A 24,614-nucleotide genomic window follows, 5' to 3' on the forward strand; every position below is an offset into this window, starting at 1 on the left:
TTTCTTGGCCCGACACCATGACAAGAAGTCACAAGTTGTTAGGTCGAGTCTTCCGGGAGGCCATTCATGTGGTCCTCGCCATACCAGACAACGTCCTGGAAAGTTTTCGTCCAGCCAGTCACCAACGATGCTGGCAAAATGAGGTGGTACTCTGACTGGCTGAAAAAGGATATCCACAACTTTGTGCCAATATGATGTCAGTGGCCACACATGTTCGCTCAGTATCTGTCGATGCCGGTCGCTGTTCATGGTGTCTCGCAGTATGAATGGACGAATGAGGCGATCCGCTGTCGTCTGCAGCAGAGTGTTAGTTTTAGTCGTCTTTGTGATTTTTCTGCTGTCATTTGTTTCTGCCAAGCAGTGGTGATTGTGTCGAGTGACGAATTCTCCAACGTGAAACACCGCCTCATCGCTCCAAACTATGTTCTTGAACAAATCCGGCCGATCGTTATGTCATGTCAGTATAATTTCTCCATATTTCATACACCTGTCACAGTCCCCCAACGATAAATCCTGAACGTAATGCCGTGTCCAGGATTTCCAGATCAAGTCTTCCTTTAACACAAAAGGCACCTGATTCCCGCTGGTTCCACTCTCACGAACTGTCTGGCGCTATAACATATCAGCACTACGGGTGAAGATGTCCCTCACTGCAGCTACATTTTATGGAGATCGCGTCACCGAAGGTCGTGCTGCTCGTGGTTTATCCAAGATCGACCCAGTTGTCATTAGCTTGGTGGGAAAGTTCGAAATGGTTTTGTGAGCAGGTGTTGCATAATCGCTGAACATGGATTATAGATCGGCACATTTCAAACCGCGAAAGGACCTGTGCACGCACTTGTAAAATCAACCTTCCTGCCACCTAGTCGGTCACCGAAATGAATTCTCAGTGGTTCTGTAACAAAAAAAAAGAAAAAGTTGATTGATAAATATCAATAACCTGCCACCTCGTCGTTTACCGAAATGTATTCTCATGGATGCTGTAACAAAAAACAACAACGTTCATTAATAAATATCAACAATTACAAAACTTACGGACATCTAAATCTAGGTAGGGACTTCTCATCAACGCTGCGGATGAACAGTATCTGTGAGATCTGTAAACAATATAAGGCTTTGATAATTGAGTTAATTAGACAGCTTTTACTTCAGGACAATTAGTAAGGGAATTCTGATTCACTGATCTTGACATAAGTATCCCAATGAAGCCTTTGGAAATGTAATGATAATTAGAATAACAAATAAAGCGGAATTACAATAGGGGGAAAGAAACACAACTTAAAGGAGCATTTAGATCGAAGAACGTCACTGTAAACAAGGAACGAGTTATAGGTACCAAAAGAAAGGAGGTGCCAATTACAGAATGAGTATTTAAAGACTTCAACAGAATATAAATAGCCGCCTGGAATTAGCCGAGCGGTCTGAGGCGATGCAGTCATGGACTGTGCGGCTGGTCCCGGCGGAGGTTCGAGTCCTCCCTCGGGCATGGGTGTGTGTGTTTGTCCTTAGGATAATTTAGGTTAAATAATGTGCATGCTTATGGACTGATGACCTTAGCAGTTAAGTCCCATAATATTAAAAAAAGAAAAAAATAAAGGTTCAGCTAGTAGTGTAACGGTATGTGTAGTGCACCATAGGCAAAACATCGCGAGTTCAAATACATTCACTTCTACATTTTTGCCGGCCGGAGTGGCCGAGCGATTCTAGGCGCTACAGTCTGGAACCACGATACCGGTGCGGTCGCCGGTTCGAATCCTGCCTCAGGTATGGATGTGTGTGATGTCCTTAGGTTAGTTAGGTTTAGTAGTTCTAAGTTCTAGGGGAGTGATGACCTCAGAAGTTAAGTCCCATAGTGCTCAGAGCCATTTGAACCATTTTTTAAATAAAGGGTAGAGGAAACTATTCTCAACTTTGGCAGCCCCGAAATTATGATTTAAGAAAAACAAACAATGGTCCCATAAGGACCGAACCTGAGGTGACGAATGATTTAATAAGTATTCAACTGTTTCCATTCGACACAGAGGGGGAGAAGGTAAATGTTATCAGCCTCGATACGTGGTACTGATAAACGCAAACATGAAATATTAACCACATGCAGGGGTCGGCTGTTCGAGATTTGAGTGGCGGGCCGGTAATGCCCAGTGAGAGACTGGTGATTGAGAAGAGACTTTTTTATTCTTAATTACAACATTTCTCCGTCGTCAACGAGAGGCAGACACGCCCCACTGCGGCGCAACGGGCCCTTTATGATCAGCGCGTGTCTGGTCCCCGCCACAGAAGGACGACGGTACTAGGGTCGGCACCTTGCGATGCTGACGTCGGACCGGGTAAGCGGGCCGCCGGCTCTGATACTGTTCAGAGTGCTACATTAGTAGCTTCACAATTATCCGGCCCTCCCGTGAAGCTGTCATTTGATTCGAAGTTGGTTCCCAGGTAGGTGTTTAGGAAAGTAAGGTTTTATTTACGAAACAATTCCAAGGTTTCGTCTGACCAGTACGACTGCGGTTGTGTTTTGTTCAAGTGACTCCCACCATAATAACTGATAAATCAAACGTTGATCCAATAACATCTCACACAGGTCCATTAACTAACAACCCATTGCTTATTAGCTTCATGTCTGCCACTCCCATGAGCACACCTTGTTCGCAACAGTTCGCCACTACCCTTGCATCGTCGGACACCGAGTATGCCCAATGTAAACCCGCTCACTGTAAGTTTGGCTTCGGTTCTATCACCTACTTTGGCCGTGGGCGACCCTCTGTCTTGCACCTGAACAGCTGCTTGGCAGCTTATCTCCTCCCGTATTGATCTTGCGTGTAGACCACCCCGGCCTGACATTGCTCTAGTTATTCGTTCATTACGATATTCCGATCTATGTCTTCTTTTAGTAACACTCCTCTAAATTCCCCACTGTTTTCAACTTTACAAGCTAGGAGTGAGCCGTGTAACAGCTACATAATGAGTGAGTGTCCGCCACCGGCACTCTCATCGAGACATACAACTGTGAACTATGCGTCCTCACCTCCACAGTTGCTCCACTACAGCAGAAACGCAGGTTTTTCTACCAGGCTACGCTCTTAACTGTAGCTCTGGTCGTAGCTCTTTCCGCACTTTCCTCAGTTACTTCAGATATTGCTTGGATGTCAATAGGACAGGACTCAGTTGCCCATGCAGTGTCTGATGAGTGACTCGCTGCAAGCTGATTAACTCCACTTGTACCAGTACAACATAGTGTCTCACGTATTTCACAGCCACTTGGCGGTATGATTTTAAAAACATTTTTGTAATTATATGTGCATACGATCTTTGTCAGTAATTAGTACTTATGAAACAGTAATACGATGCTGTAAGAACAACTAGGAAACTATTATCTCAAAGATTTGTAGTAAACACGCTGGGAATATCAGGGAAATTCACACTGCACGCAGCCCAAAAGTCCGCAGCCCGTGGTCGTGCGGTAGCGTTCTCGCTTCCCACGCCCGGGTTCGATTCCCGGCGGGGTCAGGGGTTTTCTCTGCCTCGTGATGGCTGGGTGTTGTGTGCTGTCCTTAGGTTAGTTAGGTTTAAGTAGTTCTAAGTTCTAGGGGACTGATGACCATAGATGTTAAGTCCCATAGTGCTCAGAGCCATTTTTTGCAGCCCAAAAAATATCTTTTAATGTAACAGTAACTTCATGGCGGGAGCGCAACGCTGTCGTAATAGTGGAAGGAAAGTGGATAATTGCGAATCATCTATGGTGAGATACGGCTGTGAAGTATTGGGTCGCTAATGCCAAACGGAAATTGTTCTGGAGTTGGTTTTCTAAAATGTGTACATTTAAGTGAGCGAGCACGTGCATGGGCACAGTTCTTTGTTATAAGAAGATATGGTAATTAAATAAGATTTATGTGTAGCCCAAAATTTTTGAAGATGCTCGTTAAGGAAGAAGGGCCTGTTGATAGTGATAAATACTGTTAAAAACACTGCACTATAACAACAAACTCATCATAAAGTAAGGTCAAGCCAGGTATTTGTAGCTGTGTTAATTTTCTTTCATCATTACTGTGCTGTGTAGTCAAACCAGAAACTAGGTGAGTGAAGCAATTGCTCCAAGTCATTAACCATCACCAGGGTACCATCTTTTCGCCAAAACTTCCGAGAAAGTCACAAGTAAAATAAAAAAATTAGAGAACAAATACAATTTTACAGCAAACTTTCAGTCAAATGATTATTGAAATCAGAGGCAGCAGCAATTATAGTTATTCGTTAGTATTGCACTACGGTTACAGACCGTCAGTCAGATCAAAAGTTACTTTAAAGCAATTTATATTTCAATGACAGAAGTATGTTGACACTATTGCAACCAAAATAATTATATGGTTTTATGTTGTGTTTCACAAATAATTCCATGTGTTTATGTGCTCGTAACATTGCCGTTGGCAAAAAAGTTATTGCTATAAATGAAATCGTTTACAGCCTTAATCTCAGAAGTAACCACAAAGAAACAATATAGTTTTTGGTCATGGTTCTTTAAATTTTTTTAACAAACAGCGCTACCGTGAGTTGCGTAATTCAGTACAGTTCCCGTAAAATGTAACTGATCATTACTTATTATTTGTGTTCGTAACTATTAGCACTGTATATTCCTACTTAACATCATTTTGTTCACAGTTAAACGTGTCTTTAACGTCTCAGATACCCCGAGTGCACGTTGTTAAGCAGCTTCATTATTATTCACTCCCAGTTATTCACTCACGTGATTTCAAAGTCACATTAGTCATTAATCAAATTTAATTCTGCTCGTTTTTGAGCTGTCGACCGTAATGATTCTGCAATCTAAACCCATTCAAGCATTTATTTATTCAAAATTATTGATATCTACAGTGAATCAGTACCTCATTATGATATTTATATTTCGATCGCTGTTGTAATTAACAAAACCCCGTGCAGTAACGTTTAGTAAATGACCACCTGTATTACTTCGTTAAACATTGTTCTTCGGAATTGTTCTCCTGTTCCCATTAATTACGCAACTCTAGGTACACGTGTCACAAAACCTTTTATACACTGGCGAGTGTAAGTACGTTATGCACTCCATTACGTTCTGCACTCTAGCGTGCCAATCTTGCAATCTTGCGTAACAACCCGTCACACACACTGAACTGCCGCTGCGTACTGTGTTGCTTACAACTCCCATCAGAATCTGCACTGCTTACCATCAGGCAACGTCTTGACCTAGTACTTTTATTACCGCGACTTTCTCGCTTAATACGCCTACATTTTTGTGCTTTTACACAGGTTTGTGGATTACTTGGTACTCAAATTCACTGAGTTAGAATGGATGGGTCTTTCAAATCTTGTAACCACTTCAAAGCTACATGATCAGTGACTACTTCAAACTTTCCCCCCATCAAGGTAACACCGAATGTAGGCTACAATGCCCACCGGTTATGCATCTCGTTCTGTGTGGCAGAGTAATTTGTCTCTGCTCTGCTCAGTTGTCTCGACGCTAAAGCACTAAGTGTTCTTTTCCATTGATCTTCTGATTCACAGATGAGAGCACGGTTCGATGAGTTGCATGGTGGTAAAACTCCTGAAAATCCAGGAACACGGATAACTCAACCCGACTCGAACACTTCCGTCAGTTTGTCAAATATTTTCTGAAACTCCTGACCACACAAATTTTGATATCTTTTTACAGCAATTGCGTAAGCAGTCCGACTAAATCTGTGAACCCCCTCGAAATCTGCTATAATGATTCGTGCGTCCCAGAAACCACTGTAATTATATGCTCATCCCTGGTACTGGAAAATCTCATACAGAATATCTCTGAGATCGATCCTCTCACTATCCTTACGTGTCTCGAGTAATTCACTCCTTCTAACTCAAATTGACACTTTTTGACACTGTGTTAAATGTGCAGCCCATAATCTGCTGAATACCTCTCTCAATCGCTATCTGTGTTCATGCGTATATCTCGAACAAATAATTACGTCCTTCAAAGACACTACGGCTTTAATCCCTTCAACACTCAGCCTAACAAACGCTGAAATGTTGCTGGTACATTCTTCAAACCAAACGGTATTCTTTTATACTGAACGTCCCAAAAGCAGCGAAAACGCAGTCATTGGCCTGTCTTTTGGAATCACCTCCAATTGTTGGTACCCACTCCTCAAGTGCATTATCAAACATACTGGCGTGCTCGAGATTGTCAGTTGTTTCCGTGATGTTTGGAACGGGATAAGCATCTGCGATCGTCTTACTTTTCAAGTGGTGATAGTAGCAGCGAAATCGATACTTCCTTGAACCGTCTACAATTTTTTTGTGAACGATTACAATTCATGCCTCTCATAGGCTACTAATTTCTTCCATTATCCCATCGGCTAGCAGCTGATTAATAAATTCTTCTACAATAGGCTGCAGATACTTAGGTACTCTGTACGGCTTATAGTACACAGACGTTAAGTTACCAAGGAAACAATAATGCTATGGGTGCCAATGCCTTCTACCTACTACATCGCTTGAGAAACTTATTCCTTCTTCCACCTGATACACTATGCCACAATCCGCCTCCGCATTCGTTTTTGCTCCATTCGTTTTTACCGGGAACGCCTTTCGGCGGTTCTTGGGTTCCTTTTTGAGTTTATGAGGTTTATTGCCACCCTGACCAACTCTGCTATTATTCCTGCAATACTTGTGATAGTTCATACCTCCCCTATTCCTCTGAGGCTGGCGGCACTGCCTCTGCACATTCACCATACGCCCACATTTAAAATTGTTTACATTAGCCGTAAACACAGTTCGTCTTTCTCTCACTCTGCTGAAACATCAGTTTCTTCAAATTCCATTGCCACCCTCACTACTGATTGAAATACTTAGATGCACCAGTGCGCACCCTTACAGACATTTCTGTAGCCAGACCCCTTAGGAATGAATTAAGTGTGCTTTGATCGATTTGTTAGGCTCATCTCTTTGCGGCACATTAATTTTTCTAATTCTGTATGAAAAATTTCCATGTGGTTTCATTAGACCTCTTACCAGTACCAGCTGCTCACGAAAAAACTACAGACTATTCAGTTTCTTGCACCATTGGAATAATCTTTGATTTAGCTGGACGATTTAAGATCATTAAAGACGCAAGGAATAGATAACACTCCATCTCAATCTCTAAAATTACTGACAGAAACAGCAACACACTGGCTACTCATCTTGGTGTGTAGAATCTATGAGTATGGCGATAAACCATCAGACTCTCAGGAAAACATGATCTACACTCTTCTGAACACTTCGACAACTGTGAAAACTGTCGCACAATCAGCGTAACTGCTCATTCACCTAAGATGCTGACAAAGATAATGCACGGAAGAGCGGAAAGGAAAATTGAGTGTTGTTAGATGTCAATCAGTTTGGCTTTAGAGAATGTGAAGGCACCAGAGCGGCAATTCTGACGGAGTCCTGATAATGGAACCAAGACTGAAGAAATATCAAGACACATTCACCGGATATGTCGACCTACAAAAAAATGTGAAATGGTGCAATATGTATAAAATTCTGAGTAAAACATGAGTAAGCCACTGCCTAAATTTTGATAAATAATCAGCATTGGCGGCCGAAGACTTCCGGCATAAGAAGTCAGCCTCATTCTGCCAACGGCCTTGTCAAAGAGGACGGAGGAGCGGATAGAGGTTCAGGGCACTCTCTTGTCCTAGGGGTGAGAAATTGCCCCTAAAGGCGGAAGAATCAGCAATGATCAACGACATGAGGATGCAGAAGGCAATGGAAACCACTACATTAAAGACACGTAACGTCTATCTACAGGACATGTGGCCTGTAATTGAAGAAGTGTCATGATGATCTCTCCATTGGCAAAAGATTCCGTGATAGTCCCCCATTCGGATCTCCGGGAGGGGACTGCCAAGGGGGAGATTACCATGAGAAAAAGATTGAATAATCAACGAAAGGATAACGTTCTACGAGTCGGGGCGTGGTATGTCAGAAGCTTGAACGTGGTAGGGAAACTAGAAAATCTGAAAATGGAAATGCAAAGGCTCAACCTAGATATAGTAGGGGTCAGTGAAGTGTAGTGGAAGGAAGACAAGGATTTTGGTCAGATGAGTATCGGGTAATATCAACAGCAGCAGAAAATGGTATAACAGGTGTAGGATTCGTTATGAATAGGAAGGTAGGACAGAGGGTGAGTTACTGTGAACAGTTCAGTGACCGGGTTGTTCTAATCAGAATCGACAGCAGACCAACACCGACAACGATAGTTCAGGTATACATGCCGGCGTCACAAGCTGAAGATGAACAGATAGAGAAAGTGTATGAGGATATTGAAAGGGTAATGCAGTATGTAAAGGGCGACGAAAATCTAATAGTCATGGACGACTGGAATGCAGTTGTAGGGGAAGGAGTAGAAGAAAAGGTTACAGGAGAATATGGGCTTGGGACAAGGAATGAAAGAGGAGAAAGACTAATTGAGTTCTGTAACAAGTTTCAGCTAGTAATAGCGAATACCCTGTTCAAGAATCACAAGAGGAGGAGGTATACTTGGAAAAGGCCGGGAGATACGGGAAGATTTCAATTAGATTACGTCATGGTCAGACAGAGATTCCGAAATCAGATACTGGATTGTAAGGCGTACCCAGGAGCAGATATAGACTCAGATCACAATATAGTAGTGATGAAGAGTAGGCTGAAGTTCAAGGTATTAGTCAAGAAGAATCAATACGCAAAGAAGTGGGATACGGAAGTACTGACGAATGACGAGATACGTTTGAAGATCTCTAACGCTATAGATACAGCAATAAGGAATAGCGCAGTAGGCAGTACAGTTGAAGAGGAATGGACATCTCTAAAAAGGGCCATCACAGAATTTGGGAAGGAAAACATAGGTACAAAGAAGGTAGCTGCAAAGAAACCATGGGTAACAGTAGAAATACTTCAGTTGATTGATGAAAGGCGGGAGTACAAACATGTTCCGGGAAAATCAGGAATACAGAAATACAAGTCGCTGAGGAATGAAATAAATAAAAAGTGCAGGGAAGCTAAGACGAAATGGCTGCAGGAAAAATGTGAAGACATCGAAAAAGATATGATTGTCGGAAGGACAGACTCAGCATACAGAAAAGTCAAAACAATGTTTGGTGACACTAAAAGCAACGGTCGTAACGTTAAGAGTGCAACGGGAATTCCACTGTTAAATGCAGACGAGAGAGCAGATAGGTGGAAATAATACATTGAAAGCCTCTACGAGGGTGAAAATTTGTCTGATGTGATAAAAGAAGAAACAGGAGTCGATTTAGAAGAGATAGGGGATCCAGTATTAGAATCGGAATTTAAAAGAGCTTTGGAGGACTTACGGTCAAGTAAGGCAGAAGGGATAGATAACATTCCATCAGAATTTCTAAAATTATAGGGGGAAGTGGCAACAAAACGACTATTCACGTTGGTGTGTAGAATATATGAGTCTGGCGACATGCCATCTGACTTTCGGAAAAGCATCATCCACACAATTCCGAAGACGGCAAGAGCTGACAAGTGCGAGAATTATCGCACAATCAGCTTAACACCTCGTGCATCGAAACTGATTACAAGAATAATATACAGAAGAATGGAAAAGAAAATTGAGAATGCGCTAGGCGACGATCAGTTTGGCTTTAGGAAAAGTAAAGGGACGAGAGAGGCAATTCTGACGTTACGGCTAATAATGGAAGCAAGGCTAAAGAAAAATCAAGACACTTTCATAAGATTTGTCGACCTGGAAAAAGCGTTCGACAAAATAAAATGGTGCAAGCTCTTCGAGATTCTGAAAAAAGTAGGGGTAAGCTATAGGGAGAGACGGGTCATATACAATATGTACAACAACCAAGAGGGAATAATAAGAGTGGACGATCAAGAACGAAGTGCTCGTATTAAGAAAGGTGTAAGACAAGTCTGTAGCCTTTCGTCCCTACTCTTCAATCTGTACATCGAGTAAGCAATGATGGAAATAAAAGAAAGGTTCAGGAGTGGAATTAAAATATAAGGTGAAAGGATATCAATGATGCGATTCGCTGATGACATTGCTATCCTGAGTGAAAGTGAAGAAGAATTAAATGATCTGCTGAACGGAATGAACAGTCTAATGAGTACACAGTATGGTTTGAGAGTAAATCGGAGAAAGACGAAGGTAATGAGAAGTAGTAGAAATGAGAACAGCGAGAAACTTAACATCAGGATTGATGGTCACGAAGTCAATGAAGTTAAGGAATTCTGCTACCTAGGCAGTAAAATAACCAATGACGGACGGAGCAAGGAGAACATCAAAAGCAGACTCGCTATGGCAAAAAAGGCATTTCTGGCCAAGAGAAGTCTACTAATATCAAATACCGGCCTTAATTTGAGGAAGAAATTTCTGAGGATGTACGTCTGGAGTACAGCATTGTGTGGTAGTGAAACATGGACTGTGGGAAAACCGGAACAGAAGAGAATCGAAGCATTTGAGATGTGGTGCTATAGACGAATGTTGAAAATTAGGTGGACTGATAACGTACGGAATGAGGAGGTTCTACGCAGAATCGGAGAGGAATTGAATATGTGGAAAACACTGATAAGGAGAAGGGACAGGATGATAGGACATTTGCTAAGACATGAGGGAATGACTTCCATGGTACTAGAGGGAGCTGTAGAGGTCAAAAACTGTAGAGGAAGACAGAGATTGGAATACGTCAAGCAAATAATTGAGGACGTAGGTTGCAAGTGCTACACTGAGTTGAAAAGGTTAGCACAGGGAAGAAAGAAAAACAAAAAAACAAAAAAAAAAGCTTGTCTCCGTCGCGCAGGTGTTAGGGAGCCATTTCCATGGAAGACGACAGATTCACGCCCACCCATCGGCATGATGAAAGACGTATGAGGACCATGCAACGCTCTGTCGCTGCACCAAAGTCCAGTGCCGATGGTCACGTGCCCATTTCAGTCGTAGCTGCCGATGTCGTGGTGTTAACATTGGCACATGCATGGGTCGTGAGTTGCAGAGGCCATCGTCAGGAGTGTTCGGTGCACTGTGTCTTCACACACAGAATTAAAGCCTGAGTTCCGCCACAGTTCGCCGATTATTCTGTTTTACCAATCTGCCCAACCTACGACGTCCGATATCTGGAATCAGGGGTGGCCACCCAGCCCTACAACGTCTAGACGTGCTTTTACCTTGGTTTCGCCATGTTCTAGAGACACCCACCACAGCAGTCCTCGAAGTGTCCGCTACCATAAATCATCCTTACCAAGCCTTGCCTCCGACAGCCCGGTCTTGCCTTGTTAATGCTGCCTTACAGTTTTCTTTGATTTTAAGATCATTCAATTCTTTAGTTGTTGATTGCTGAACCTTCTAACAACCCTACCACAACAAAGGTAAAAAATTATGATTGTAGTGTTGCTCACGCTGCTAAATACTGCATTTTCAGGCAACAATAAAGTTATATTATGTGGCAGGTGTCATTAGAGCACAGTTGATAAAGTCATTTCATGAAATAATGGATAAACTCGGCACTCATCTTTTCGTGTTTCCCACGCTGGTCTCGTTGTGAACTCATGGCTCAATCGTCGAAAATCTAGGTAGTGATGATTCCAAGCTGGGATGCAAAGCGGCCTAGGTGTTATTCGGCGATATTCCAAAGTTTTATACATGTGTTTCATAAACCATTCTTGAAGATTAAGCTTTTGCAAGTTAGGACAACGGTGATGTAAAAAGTAATCAACACTCCGAATTTAAGTTATACTTCTTTTTTATTACTTTTGTGCAACATCACTTCGCAACATAAAACATACTTGAAAATATCTTCCTCACTGTTAAAGTTCACATTTCATAAACTGACAACAATTTGCGTCTTTTCAACATGACGACCAAGACTTGACACTCTAATAACTGCTTACGCGCCCAAAAATCAGAGTTACAAGTACGTCAAAGATCATAGTGATAAAAGAAAGAACACACGTAAGAATAATATCATTGAAATATAAACATCTCGATGTATCAAAGTACATCTACATTAATGAAATCAAATCTGAATGTTGTCACAGAAATATGTTAACTATTTTACAGAAACGCAGTAGAATATTGCTGGTATCGAGAGGCTGAGGTGAGTTGCCGTAATGGTTACGTAATTCAAGTACCATTACAACCTGTAAATTTTAAAATCGTTGTTACATTTCTGTTCCAAAATTTTTAGTTCCCAAAGGGCTCTCCAAATCTTTTGTCGTAATCCTAGACCTGCAAATTTTAAAATGTTGTTCTTGTTGTTGTGGTCTTCAGTCCTGAGACTGATTTGATGCAGCTCTCCATGCTACTCTATCCTGTGCAAGCTTCTTCATCTCCCAGTACCTACCGCAACTTACATCCTTCTGAATCTGCTTAGTGTATTCATCTCTTGGTCTCCCTCTACGATTTTTACCCTCCACGCTGTCCTTCAATACTAAATTGATGATCCCTTGATGCCTCAGAACATGTCCTACCAACCGATCCCTTCTTCTAGTCAAGTTGTGCCACAAACTTCTCTTCTCCCGAATCCTGTTCATGATGGTATAAGTACATCTTGTTAAATAAAAGATTACCAGCTAGTGTGAAGCAACAAATGACTCTTCGTAAACTCAGCCTGCACCCTCCTCCTGCCCGTTAAGTTGCTGTCGTGTCTGGAGCGTCGACTGAGATCTCAAATGATGTTTCATTCATTATCTATATAATCAGCTTTTGGGACTGCGTAACAGGTACTGTAATCTGTTACGGTAAAGTTTGCTAACACTTTCCTCCAGCAATAATGTAAAGCAGTGTTGTCGGCGTAAATGATGGAATGGGTGGATTCACTTGTGTAGAGACGACGCAGTAGTGGGTGTGATTTTTAGGCGGTTTTCCACATCCCGATAGGTGAATGCTGGGCTGGTCCCCACGTTCTGTATCAGTTACACGACTCACATACATTTGAACACGTTCGCACTATTTCATGGATTAAATTAGACACAGACAGCAGAGGTACAATACTTACATCCCGCGGTTTCGGGATGGCAGCAGGAAGGGCATCTGGCCACCCTCTGCAACTAACATTGCCAAATCCGTAATAACACGGCCGATCCCACATTGGCGCGGGACAAGGCCGAAAGAAAGAAAGAAAGAAAAAAGTAATGTCACTCTGAATTTTAATCCCATTCTGGAACTTTTCTGTTATCTCCATCATTTCTTCAGGTAGACCAAACACTATAGGTGAAAAACTGGAGACCCGTCCTACATCCTTTTTTTTTGGTCATCAGTCTACTGACTGGTTTGATGCGGCCCGCCACAAATTCCTTTCCTGTGTTAACCTCTTCACCTCAGAGTAGCACTTGCAACCTACGTCCTCAATTATTTGCTTGACGTATTCCAATCTCTGTCTTCCTCTACAGTTTTTGCCCACTACAGCTCCCTCTAGTACCATGGCAGTCATTCCCTCATGTCTTAGCAGATGTTTTCCTTCCCATCTTCTGTGATGGCCCTTTTTAGAGTTGTCCATTCCTCTTCAACTGTACTGCCTACTGCACTATTCCTTATTGCTGTATCTATAGCGTTAGAGAACTTCAAACGTATTTCGTCATTCCTTAGTACTTCCGCATCCCACTTCTTTGCGTATTCATTCTTCTTGACTAATATCTTGAACTTCAGCCTACTCTTCATCACTACTATATTGTGATCTGATTCTATATCTGCTCCTGGGTACGCCTTACAATCCAGTATCTGATTTCGGAATCTCTTTCTGACCATGATGTAATCTAATTGAAATCTTCCAGTATCTCCCGGCCTTTTCCAAGTATACCTCCTCCTCTTGTGATTCTTGAACAGGGTATTCGCTATTACTAGCTGAAACTTGTTACAGAACTCAATTAGTCTTTCTCCTCTTTCATTCCTTGTCCAAAGCCCATATTCTCCTTTAAACTTTTCTTCTACTCCTTCCCCTACAACTGCATTCCAGTCGTCCATGACTATTAGATTTTTGTCCCCCTTTACATACTGCATTACCATTTCAGTATCCTCATACACTTTCTCTGTCTGTTCATCCTCAGCTTGCGACGTCGGCATGTATACCTGAACTATCATTGTCGGTGTTGGTCTGCTGTCGATTCTGATTAGAACAACCCGGTCACTGAACTGTTCATAGTAACACACCCTCTGCCCTACCTTCCTATTCATAACAAAACCTACACCTGTTATACCATTTTCTGCTGCTGTTGATATTACCCGATACTCATCTGACCACAAATCCTTGTCTTCCTTCCACTTCACTTCACTGACCCCTACTATATCTAGAGCCTTTGCATTTCCCTTTTCAGATTTTATAGTTTCCCTACCACGTTCAAGCTTCTGACATTCCATGCCCCGACTCGTAGAACGCTATCCTTTCGTTGATTACTCAATCTTTTTCTCATGGTAAACTCCCCCTTGGCAGTCCCCTCCCGGAGATCCGAATGGGGGACTATTCTGGAACCTTTTGCCAATGGAGAGATCATCACGACACTTCTTCAATTACAGGCCACATGTCCTGTGGATACACGTTACGTATCTTTAATGCAGTGGTTTCCATTGCCTTCTGCATCCTCATGTCGTTGATCATTGCTGATTCTTCCGCCTTTAGGAGTAGCGTCTTTGATTCATAATCAAAACGTCTTCGGTCCCGGGTTCGATCCCCACCACTGCCTAAATTTTGATAAATTTGCGGCATAAGAAGTCAGCCTCGTTCTGCCAACGGCCTTGTCAAAGAGGGCGGAAGAGCGGATAGAGCTTCAGGGCACTCTCTTGTCGTAGGGGTGGGAGACAAGCTAGCAGATGATATTTTACAAGACCAGGAGTTTGATAGAGTAGTTCGAGCAACGGAAAAAGGCGGGTTCCAATTGATGTGCTGACCCACCAACTCGCAATATCTGAAGTGGATCGAACACATCTGGGATGTGATTGAAAGTAGCGTCAGAGTTAATCGCACCCCTCCCCGGAATTCACCGGAATTAGGCGACTTGTGTGTGCAGACCTACCGACACCTCATTGACTTCCACGCCATGACGCGTCGCCCCTCTTATCCATGCCAAAGGTGACATACTGCGTGTTAGATAAGTGGTCATAATGTTCTGGTTGATCAGTGTACTGTAACGACGACGAGAATCTAACAATTTACAAACTTAGCCGTTTCAAAAAAGCTGCCATACTTGTCCCGAAAGGCAATGCTCATGCCCCTTTTGACACCATATGTCGGTCCGTTATCACATTACGACAACAAATCAACTATTTTCCACATCGCATGGAATGCGTTTTATACACTCTCTACTCTGGTGCTGCCCCCTTCCTTCTGTGAGTCGCTATTGCACGTAGACGTCGAACATACGTAGTGGGTACGTTAATGTGACCGGACCGTGTATATTGTACAGTGGATTTCCGTTCACGCTTGTTTGGGATAATCCTGAAATTACCTTTTCATCCGACGATCTTGTTCCGTGAAGAGCGACATGTTGAGCTGTGTCTGCGAATAAGTTCTGAATCCAATCACAAATCTGGTCCGACGATCAGTAAGCTGGTATTGTCATATTAATCTCCGTTAATGTATTTGAGATTATGTGAATCCTGTAATGTTCAACATAGAATATAAGGATAAAATATTTAACAATATATCTCCCTTCATCCCGCTATCATTTCCTCTTTCGCAGTACTCTTGTGTGAGTATTGTTAAAAAATGTAGAACCCTTCTCCACCGAGAAAAGGTTCTTGTTGGTACCAAACAAAGGGAAAAAGTCTGTAAGTAAGAGTTGAGAGTGGTGTGTGAGCAGTTGAAGAGTCTGGCGCCTCACCTCGCTCTGGAGCCAATGCGGCGGCGAATTTAACGGGCAGTGCCGCACGCGTGTTTGGCAGAATGCCCTGCGCGAGCGCGCGGCCGGTCGTCCATCAGCAGGTGCCTATCTGCGCGCTATCGGCTGGCTGCAGCGCTGGCCGTGTGCCCGATCCCTGGAGGGCCCGAGCGCAGAGAAAGCGATCCTCATCTGCAAGTCACAGCTGCCTCTCCCACCTGCCGCGTACGCTGTTTATGGCATCCCATACATTACAAAGTCAGATCTGTCGCTGTCGCCATTCCAATGGTCCTAAATATAGCTACACAAGTACAGTATTCAATGCTCCGCATACTGATTAATTACTCTCACCCTCCCACTTACTTGAATTAGAAGATCTCTCATTTTCAGCTCAAATTATTTGAAACAGAAGGCAGCGTAGGGTCCTAAGGAATGGCAGGTGTTGTGGATATACTGGACAAATTTCAGTACGTCATTAGTTAATAGAAATGAAATCTGAACTTAACATATTACTGTAACAGCGATTCCTAGCAGGCTGATAATGACAGTTTGACCTCGTTAGCTGCAAGACAAGAAATCTTTGGTCTTACAAGTCTTATCAAAATATCTGGCTGTAATCTCTCACGCACTTTATACTGCCTGTTTGAGGAATAAGTGCAGATGTTTTTATTGGTAACCTAGGACACTGTACTTGTACATTAATTTTGATAGCTATTGGGAGTAGTTCGTTTATAGGTTGGTTAGTATCTCGAAGTAGATTTAGGAAAAAACACGCCATTAGTGCTTATTTTTCCTTGGGCAGCAGGTCAGATGTTGAAGCGTGGACACGTTGATGGAAAACAGTTAGTCTACACTGACAGGTGTAATCCACTTAGTGGGGAAACTGCGACCATGCAGAAAACATCAGGTTGTAAATTATGTGACGTGTTTTCGGGAAGATTGTTAGACGCCGAGAAAAAACAACTCACTGAATTGGGTACATATTAAGGTAACAATGATCAAAATATTTGTACATATACCCGTAACGGTATATGTATATAAAACTCAGGCTTACATACACTATAAAGGTACAATGGTTCACCAGAGGTGATAAACTGAGTGCTAATGACCAGCACTGAAACCAAAACATGACAAATATTTACATTTTAAATAACAGCAACTTCCGAATCAATAGTACCTTTTGCTTGTGAATCATTAAACACATTTAGGAGCAATCATAAAATTGTTTAAAATAAACGTTAACGCAGAAACTCTACACAAAATGATTATACATGAGTTACACTGTTTTCATTATTTTGTGAGAAACTGAAAATCCTGTGTGTACTTGAGGACGTAAGGGTGTTCGATAAAATAAAACGCCGCTCATATCCGTTCCAGCATTGATTGTTAAACATTTGGGTGCAAGAGAGCATCTGACCCTGCGTTTGCAACCTGGATGTCGTGTTTTGATTGAGGTGCTTGCCATTTGATATCGTCTTTACAGCTTGAAGCTTCGGATGCTCATGTATTGTTGCTTAGGCAAAGCTTTCAAAAAAGGAAGGCTGCACCGATTATGATGTTGGATTTAGGTGCACAATAAGTGATTAAGAATGTGATATTACGTTATTACAGAGTGAAATGACGACAGTTTGTCAGTTGAGTGACAAGTGCTCGCCAGTGGTACAAGCCAAAAACATCCACTGTGCTCCAGCCGACTCCTGCAAGATATACGTTAACAGGAAGCCGTTGTAAGATACATGGTTAGACTTCGTAGCTTAATAGAAACTAAAAAATGACTTCAACTTTCCCGACCGCGGTGGCCGAGCGGTTCTAGGCGCTTCAGTCCGGAACCGCGCGACTGCTACGGTCGCAGGATCGAATCCTGCCTCGGGCATTGCTGTGTGTGATGCCCTTAGGTTAGTTAGGTTTAAGTAGTTCTAAGTTCTAGGGGACTGATGACCTCCGATGTTAAGTCCCATAGTACTCAGAGCCATTTGAACCATTTGACTTCAACTTTAAGGATATTTTAGTCGAAGTCCAGAGCACGAGTACGCTCGGTAATTTATTACTAGTGATCGTTAAAATTTTGTACCTCATTTTCAGCTATAAAAATCTTTCTATATCCACAGGTAATATAAATCATTAGCGGATATTTCTCATTAATAAAAAACATTAACATAATTTGAAAAAGAATAAAACTATAGATATTGAAGCTTCACAACATCATAGTAAAACATGACAGTCATCTGTACCATTTAAACACTTGACTACAGACATAGGGAAATAAACAGCAACCCACACTTAACAGTAGTTTACCAGATGGAAACGAACGAGAATGAAGCTTGACATGACATGACAAGTCACCCCAGTCATAAAAGAGCAAAGAACAGACGTACACAATTTAGCAAGGATACTAGCTCACGTGAAACATGCAACACTAAGACAACATAACGGAAGATAGAAGAGAATCAAAAACGCAACCCCGTAAAAATCATAATCACTGACGAAACAACGTCGCAAACACACATGATCTCGCAGCTCAGCTGAGTACCATGCTAATGTATCTGTGTGGGGTACCTAGGTTTACAGAGTACACTCATTATGATGAAACCACAGCGTCCATCTACGACACACGGCACCGAGGTGATGGCAGGCCAACAGCCTGCACCCGATGCCTTCACTGTGGGCAGATGCCGTCCTCTGTGCATGACACGGAGAAGTAGCAGACAAACAAACAACCATTGCTGGGTGCGCATAGCTGAGGGCTGGCCTCGTAGCTCAGCAGTCGCGGACAATACTCCATTACACAGGCACTCCGCGGACCCTGCGCTCCCTTCGTCATTCCTTAGCTGACTCCTGACTGACACTACGCACCGACCAACGCTGCTTGACTTCACCTCGTCCAGACACAACAAGCGTCTTAGCGCACTTGCGTCAAGACTCAATTGCCAGAGACGTATTAATACGGCTCAGGATTGTTTTTTAAAGTTTTACACTGTTTTACTAAGCATAATCCTATTGGTGTTTTGCTCCAACCTGTGATAGTGGGACCGCTGTGAAACGTTGAATTTTTAACGTTAATAGCAAATTCCAGAGATGGAAGAAGTGACAAGTTGGATAAAAATCGCACAGAAATTGAATCGAAGCGCAGACCTTTCGATCCGTTGTTTGGCATCAAGCATCAAGCAACATGTTGCACACAACGTTTTTACTCATTTGATGTTTTTCTACAAGGAATACCCTATTAAAGAGAAAAAAACACGACACTGCCTTAGTATTCTACAACATTTATTGCTTTACAAACCGATCTTCGGTAGTTACGCCACCACAGGTAAAAAGATATAAATTTACCTTTGTACCTGATGACGGTGTAACAACCGACAACCCGTTTATAAAACAACAGACATTGAAGAATTTTACACAAGTGTCGCCTGTTTTTTAGCTTATAACGTAAAATTAAAAAAGGTACTTAAATATGCTAAAATCTTGTAAAAAGACTGTAGATTCCGATGGTAGCTGCTTCTGGTTCAAATAGCTCTGAGCACTATGGGACTTAACATCTGAGGTCATCAGTCCCCACGGTTACTCGTACTTTAGGTACTGGAGCTATGCACGGCTCTGTTTACAAATAATAGGTTGATCTCATAGGGTCGAGCCGCGCGCGTTCGCTTTCCTGCCCCACAGGTAAGTGGCTTGCAAATGGCCACACGTAGCTGGGAGCTTGCATTAAAATAGTCTATGCATTGGCTAGAACTGCGAGTTTTGTGGATATTGAGATATTGTTGTGTCTTTGGATGTGCCTTAGTTTTCGGAGATCCCAGATGTATTCAGATATGTGCTAATATCTGTCAGTGAGTCGAGTCTTAGAGGGCTGTAACTTAGGTGTCTACATGACGTTGTGACACTCCGCAATTTCCTGGAACCCCCACAAAGGACAGGCGAGTAACAGCCGTCCAAATTCCCGCCTCTGAGATTTACCCAGTTGTCCAGGCCTTTGCTAACGCACGTGGCTCGCCTGGAGCGGTCGTGGCGGCCAGCCCGTCCGCGTCGTTCTATCGGCCCTGGGGCAGCACAGCTTCGCAAACAAATCAATTCTAGGAGGCTGATTAGCTCCCACACATACACAAAACATGTTGGAGATGGAATGCTATTGTCTTCCTGAAAAAATTGTTCAAATGGCTGTGAGCACTATGGGACTTAACATCTGTGGTCATTAGTCCCCTAGAACTTAGAACCACTTAATCCTAACTAACCTAAGGACATCACACACATCCATGCCCGAGGCAGGATTCGAACCTGCGACCGTAGCGGTCACGTGGTTCCAGACTGAAGCGCCTGGAACCGCACGGCCACACCGGACGGCTCCTGTGTTCCTCCAACCTGTTATATGGAGACCACTGTGAAACTTGAAATTTTTAATATTAACAGAAAACGCCAGAGAGGGAATATTTGATAAGTGGGAAACAAAAATCACGCAGAAAACTGCGAATCGAAGTACAGAACATCGAATCCGCTGTTTGGCTCCTAAGTACTAAGTCTCATTTTAAACAAAGTTTTTGTTAATTTGATGTTTTCTACAAGGAATACCATTACTATGGAAGAAAAAAAAAGAAAAGAAAAAGAAACTAGATACTGATGTAATATCCTACAACCTTTATTGCTTTCGGCTGTTACCTCACCTCAGGAACAAAGATAGATATTTCTACCTGACGATGGCATAACAGCTGAAAACCGGTGTATGAAACGACTGATATGTAGAATTTTACACGAGTGTCGTCCGTTTTTTCACTTATGTTTTACAGTTAAAAACTTTTTTAAATGATTTTTGTACTAAAAATCTTCTACAAAACTAGATTCCGCTTGTAGCTGCTTGTGGATTAGCAGCTACACTCGGACTCTACAATTTTTTAGAAGTTTTTACCACAAAAATCTTTTAAAAGAGATTGTTTAAACTGTGTATGGTTTAAGCTGCGGCTGCCCACATAAAAATTTATACGTGCATAATTTATAAAATATTTTAACAAGAACGGACGGTGCAGTTAATTAATGATCGAGTATCGTTAACAGCAATACGATTTTCACTGGGAGTACTAATTTCAGATTGTGAGGTAACGGGCGAGCTGCGGAGCCCTGGAAGTATTCTGAGTTGGCGGCCACCGCTCGGGCCGTGCGGCAGGGCCGAGCTCGTTAGCTTCGGCGTGGTGCCTCACAACGGCCGGAGCTCGTGGTCCATCGACGAAGAGGCTGGGAATTCCATCGTGACGCAGTGTTGATGAAGGACACACACCGGAAGTGCCAAATATGGCGGACTTTGTGAAACCTTAATGGCAGAGATTTCACAGTCCGTATAGGAAGTAATAGTAGCCAGATGAATCGTGATACATCAAAAAGTAACATGTACAATACTATTGTTTGCACGATGATTCTGATGGTGTAATCAGATTTCCAATATCCTTATTAGTTTAAAGTTTAGTATCTAACGGTAAATTATACAAGTAACACCTAGCAACAAATTACCAAAATTTAAACGCTTCATCCGATTTCGTCGATCGACGTGTCTTTAGAAACTTATTAGTGTAAACCTGAATTGGTATCTGTTACAGGCATGTAACTTACATAGTACATGAATTATTGGAGGTCAAAGTGTCCGGTTACTGTCGACCGCGTCAGGCCATAAGTACTTCACAGTTACACGAAAAAACGGTAGCAGAATGCTTATAAATATATTTATTCGTCTATGTCTTTCTTTATAACCTATATATACTATTCACGAAGAAATTGGTTAAATATTTACTGTGTTTTAGAATGCACAGAGACATTAGGCTACTGGCTTACCGTCCGTTCTATTCCTTTGACATATCTTTGATTTGATTTGTTTATGTATCTAATAATGTGAGTTAGAGCGTGTTTACGGTCCAGCAGTAGGAATATTTATTCAATTTCAAGTATTTAAAAGCAAATCCAATATTTCGTACGTGATTTCTGTGGTATCAATAGCTACGATGCCACGGCTTAGGTTGGCACTACAACAGAGACCGACGACAGCGCCCTCGAGCCGGCGCTGGAGATTTCTACGAGCATCGCTACAGATTCAGCCCATTTCATCAGGTGCAGCCAGCCAGGAAACTTTGCTTCAGCTTTGCTCTACATACAATAGGTCTAAGACATCGCATCTGTACAAAGTTATGTATTCTTCTTGCTCCAGTAAACCATTTTTACTCCCTACAGTACCGACGTAACTTTCCTGCCCCTACTCCTACCCACGCGCCGCCTTCCAGGCGGGATACGAAACTTTCATTATGTTTGTGACTGTGTGCTGGCATGAAGACACGGCACAAGCGCTCTGCCCAATGACAGCGCTCAATGGGAAGACTGTGTGGAAGCGTGAGAGGACCATCGTTTCCGGAGAGGACACGAGGTAGTTCGGAACAGTGGGCAGTTCTGGAGAGTACGGCACAGGACACGGGAGTGCAGGACTCGACGGCGCGACGGGCGGACGGTCGGGAGAGAGACTTTGTGTGTGGGACGGCTTGCGCGTGGTCACGAGAGATAGCAATACTTCGGAGTGCCGACTTGTGAACGTGTGAGATTTCTGAGGTTTCTACAGTGAAGAAGTAGTATTCGTTTTGAAGTGAATATCTCGCGAGCTTTGTTGTCGTTCATAACTAATTGGCTTGGCTCTGAGTACTATGGGACTTAACTTCTGAGGTCATCAGTCCCCTAGAACTTAGAACTATTTAAGCCTAACCAATCTAAACACATCACACACATCCATGCCCGAGACAGGATTCAAACCGGCGACCGTAGCGGTCGCGCGGTTCAAGACTGACGCGCCTAGAACCGCTCGGCCACTCCGGCCGGCATTCGATTAGTGTATATATTCATATTGTATACTATAGACTCAGCAGTATTTGGCTTGTAATGTGGCAACTGTATTCCAGCCCCTAGACAACGAAACCAGAAGAAACTTTTAATACTGCAACTCTTGAGTCTGAGGGTGCGTGGTTGAGTGTAACACCACAGCATTTATTATTATTGTTTGAAAGCCCGCAAGATTAGGATATAACTTCGCTTTTTTCTGTAGAGGGAGAAGGTACGACATGAGAGCTGATGATACACAGCTGCTTTTACGGCTGAAGCTTACAGTTCCCCATAGCAGCTAAAAAGATATGTTTTACTAGCTGGTCTGTCCTGGAAATCAATGCCAGTTTGTAATGTTCCTCTTGTTAGTGGCTAGATTAAATTCTAATAGGCTTTATAGTTTGTGTGTTTTACCAGCTGCTTTAGCGTTGTTGGGTCGGCAGTCTGTAGGATGTACGTTGTGGTAGCTGGTTTTATGGCGGGGTTGACATTCTGGTAGGTAGAGTGTATGTGGAATAAAATATTTGATTAGAAATTTGAACCGTGGAAGTAAATAGTACGTGACTATAATTATAGTGTAAATGTACCAGTTGTTGTAAGGACACACATCCAACGGACGCATTTGTGCTATCAGTAACAAACAAAAAATATAGAAAGGGAGAAATAAATAAATATACAACAATCTGATTGCGATAAAACAGCCCCACTGGTTTATCTACAACCGCAATAACCTTGAAATACTGATAAAACTTTGACTACCTCAAAAGGTCTCAGCTAAATTGTACTCCTAACCCACACATAAAGACATACACTGAAAAGCCAAAGAAACTGGTACACCAGCCTAATACCTTTCACGGTCCCCTCGAGCTCGCAGAAGTGGCGAACACGACGTGGCATGGACTCGACTAATGTCTGAGGTAGTGCCGGAGGGAATTGAGACCATGATTTTTGCAGGGCTGTCCGTAAGTCCTTAAGAGAATCAGGGGTTGGGGATCCCGTATGAACAGTACGTTTCAAGGCGTCCCAGATATGGTCAATAATGTTTATGACTGGAGAATTTAGTGGCCAGCGTAAGTGTTAAAATTCAGAAGAATGTTCATGGTGCCATTCTGAAGCAATTCAGGATGTGTGGGGTGTTGCATTGTCCTGCTGGAACTGCGATACTCCGTCGGAATGCACAATGGCCATTAACGGATGCTGGTGACCTTATGGGATGCTGGTGATCATACGGGATGCTTACGTACGTGTGACGTGTCAGTGTCATATCTAGGCGTATCGCGGGCTCCAAAAGCCCATATCGATGGTGATTCCCAAGCTGACACTTGTTGATGGCTCAGCATTGAAACCTACCACAATTCGCCGTTGGTTCCATTCTTGCAGGATCTGTTTCCAGCAGCAGCGATGTTGGAGGTTTCATGCTTTACCACATTCCTGACGTTCAATATCTATACTCGCGAAATGGACATACGGGAAAATCCCCACTTCATCGCTGCGTCGGTGAAGCTGCATCCCATTGCTCGTGCAATGACTATAGCACTAAGTTCAAACTCACTTAAATCTTGATGATTGCTTTTTATCAGCAGTAACCGATCTAAAAACTGTACCAGACACTTGTCTTATGTAAGCGTTGCCGATCGCTGCGCAGTATTCTGCGTATTTACATATCTCTTTATTTGAATACGCATAGCTATACCAGTTTCTTTCGTATTTCAGTGTATACCGCCTGTGCTCGCTGAACTTGAAGGTATAAAGTAGAAGAACACAAACATAGCTTTGCTTCTGCATGAGGTTGTAGCAGACAGAGGAGTGCAGAATTAATCACTGTTATTAGAATAGCCGAGTCCTGGCGTAGGGTAATGATGGATTCCGGTAATGGTGAGGAAATAGATCTTACTAGGTTTCGAGGAAACTGACTCATGAGGTCGGAATTAATCTATACACATCTATTTATTTGAAGAAGAAAT

Source organism: Schistocerca serialis, chromosome 5 (genome assembly GCF_023864345.2).
Source record: "Schistocerca serialis cubense isolate TAMUIC-IGC-003099 chromosome 5, iqSchSeri2.2, whole genome shotgun sequence".
Taxonomy (NCBI): Eukaryota; Metazoa; Arthropoda; class Insecta; order Orthoptera; family Acrididae; genus Schistocerca; species Schistocerca serialis.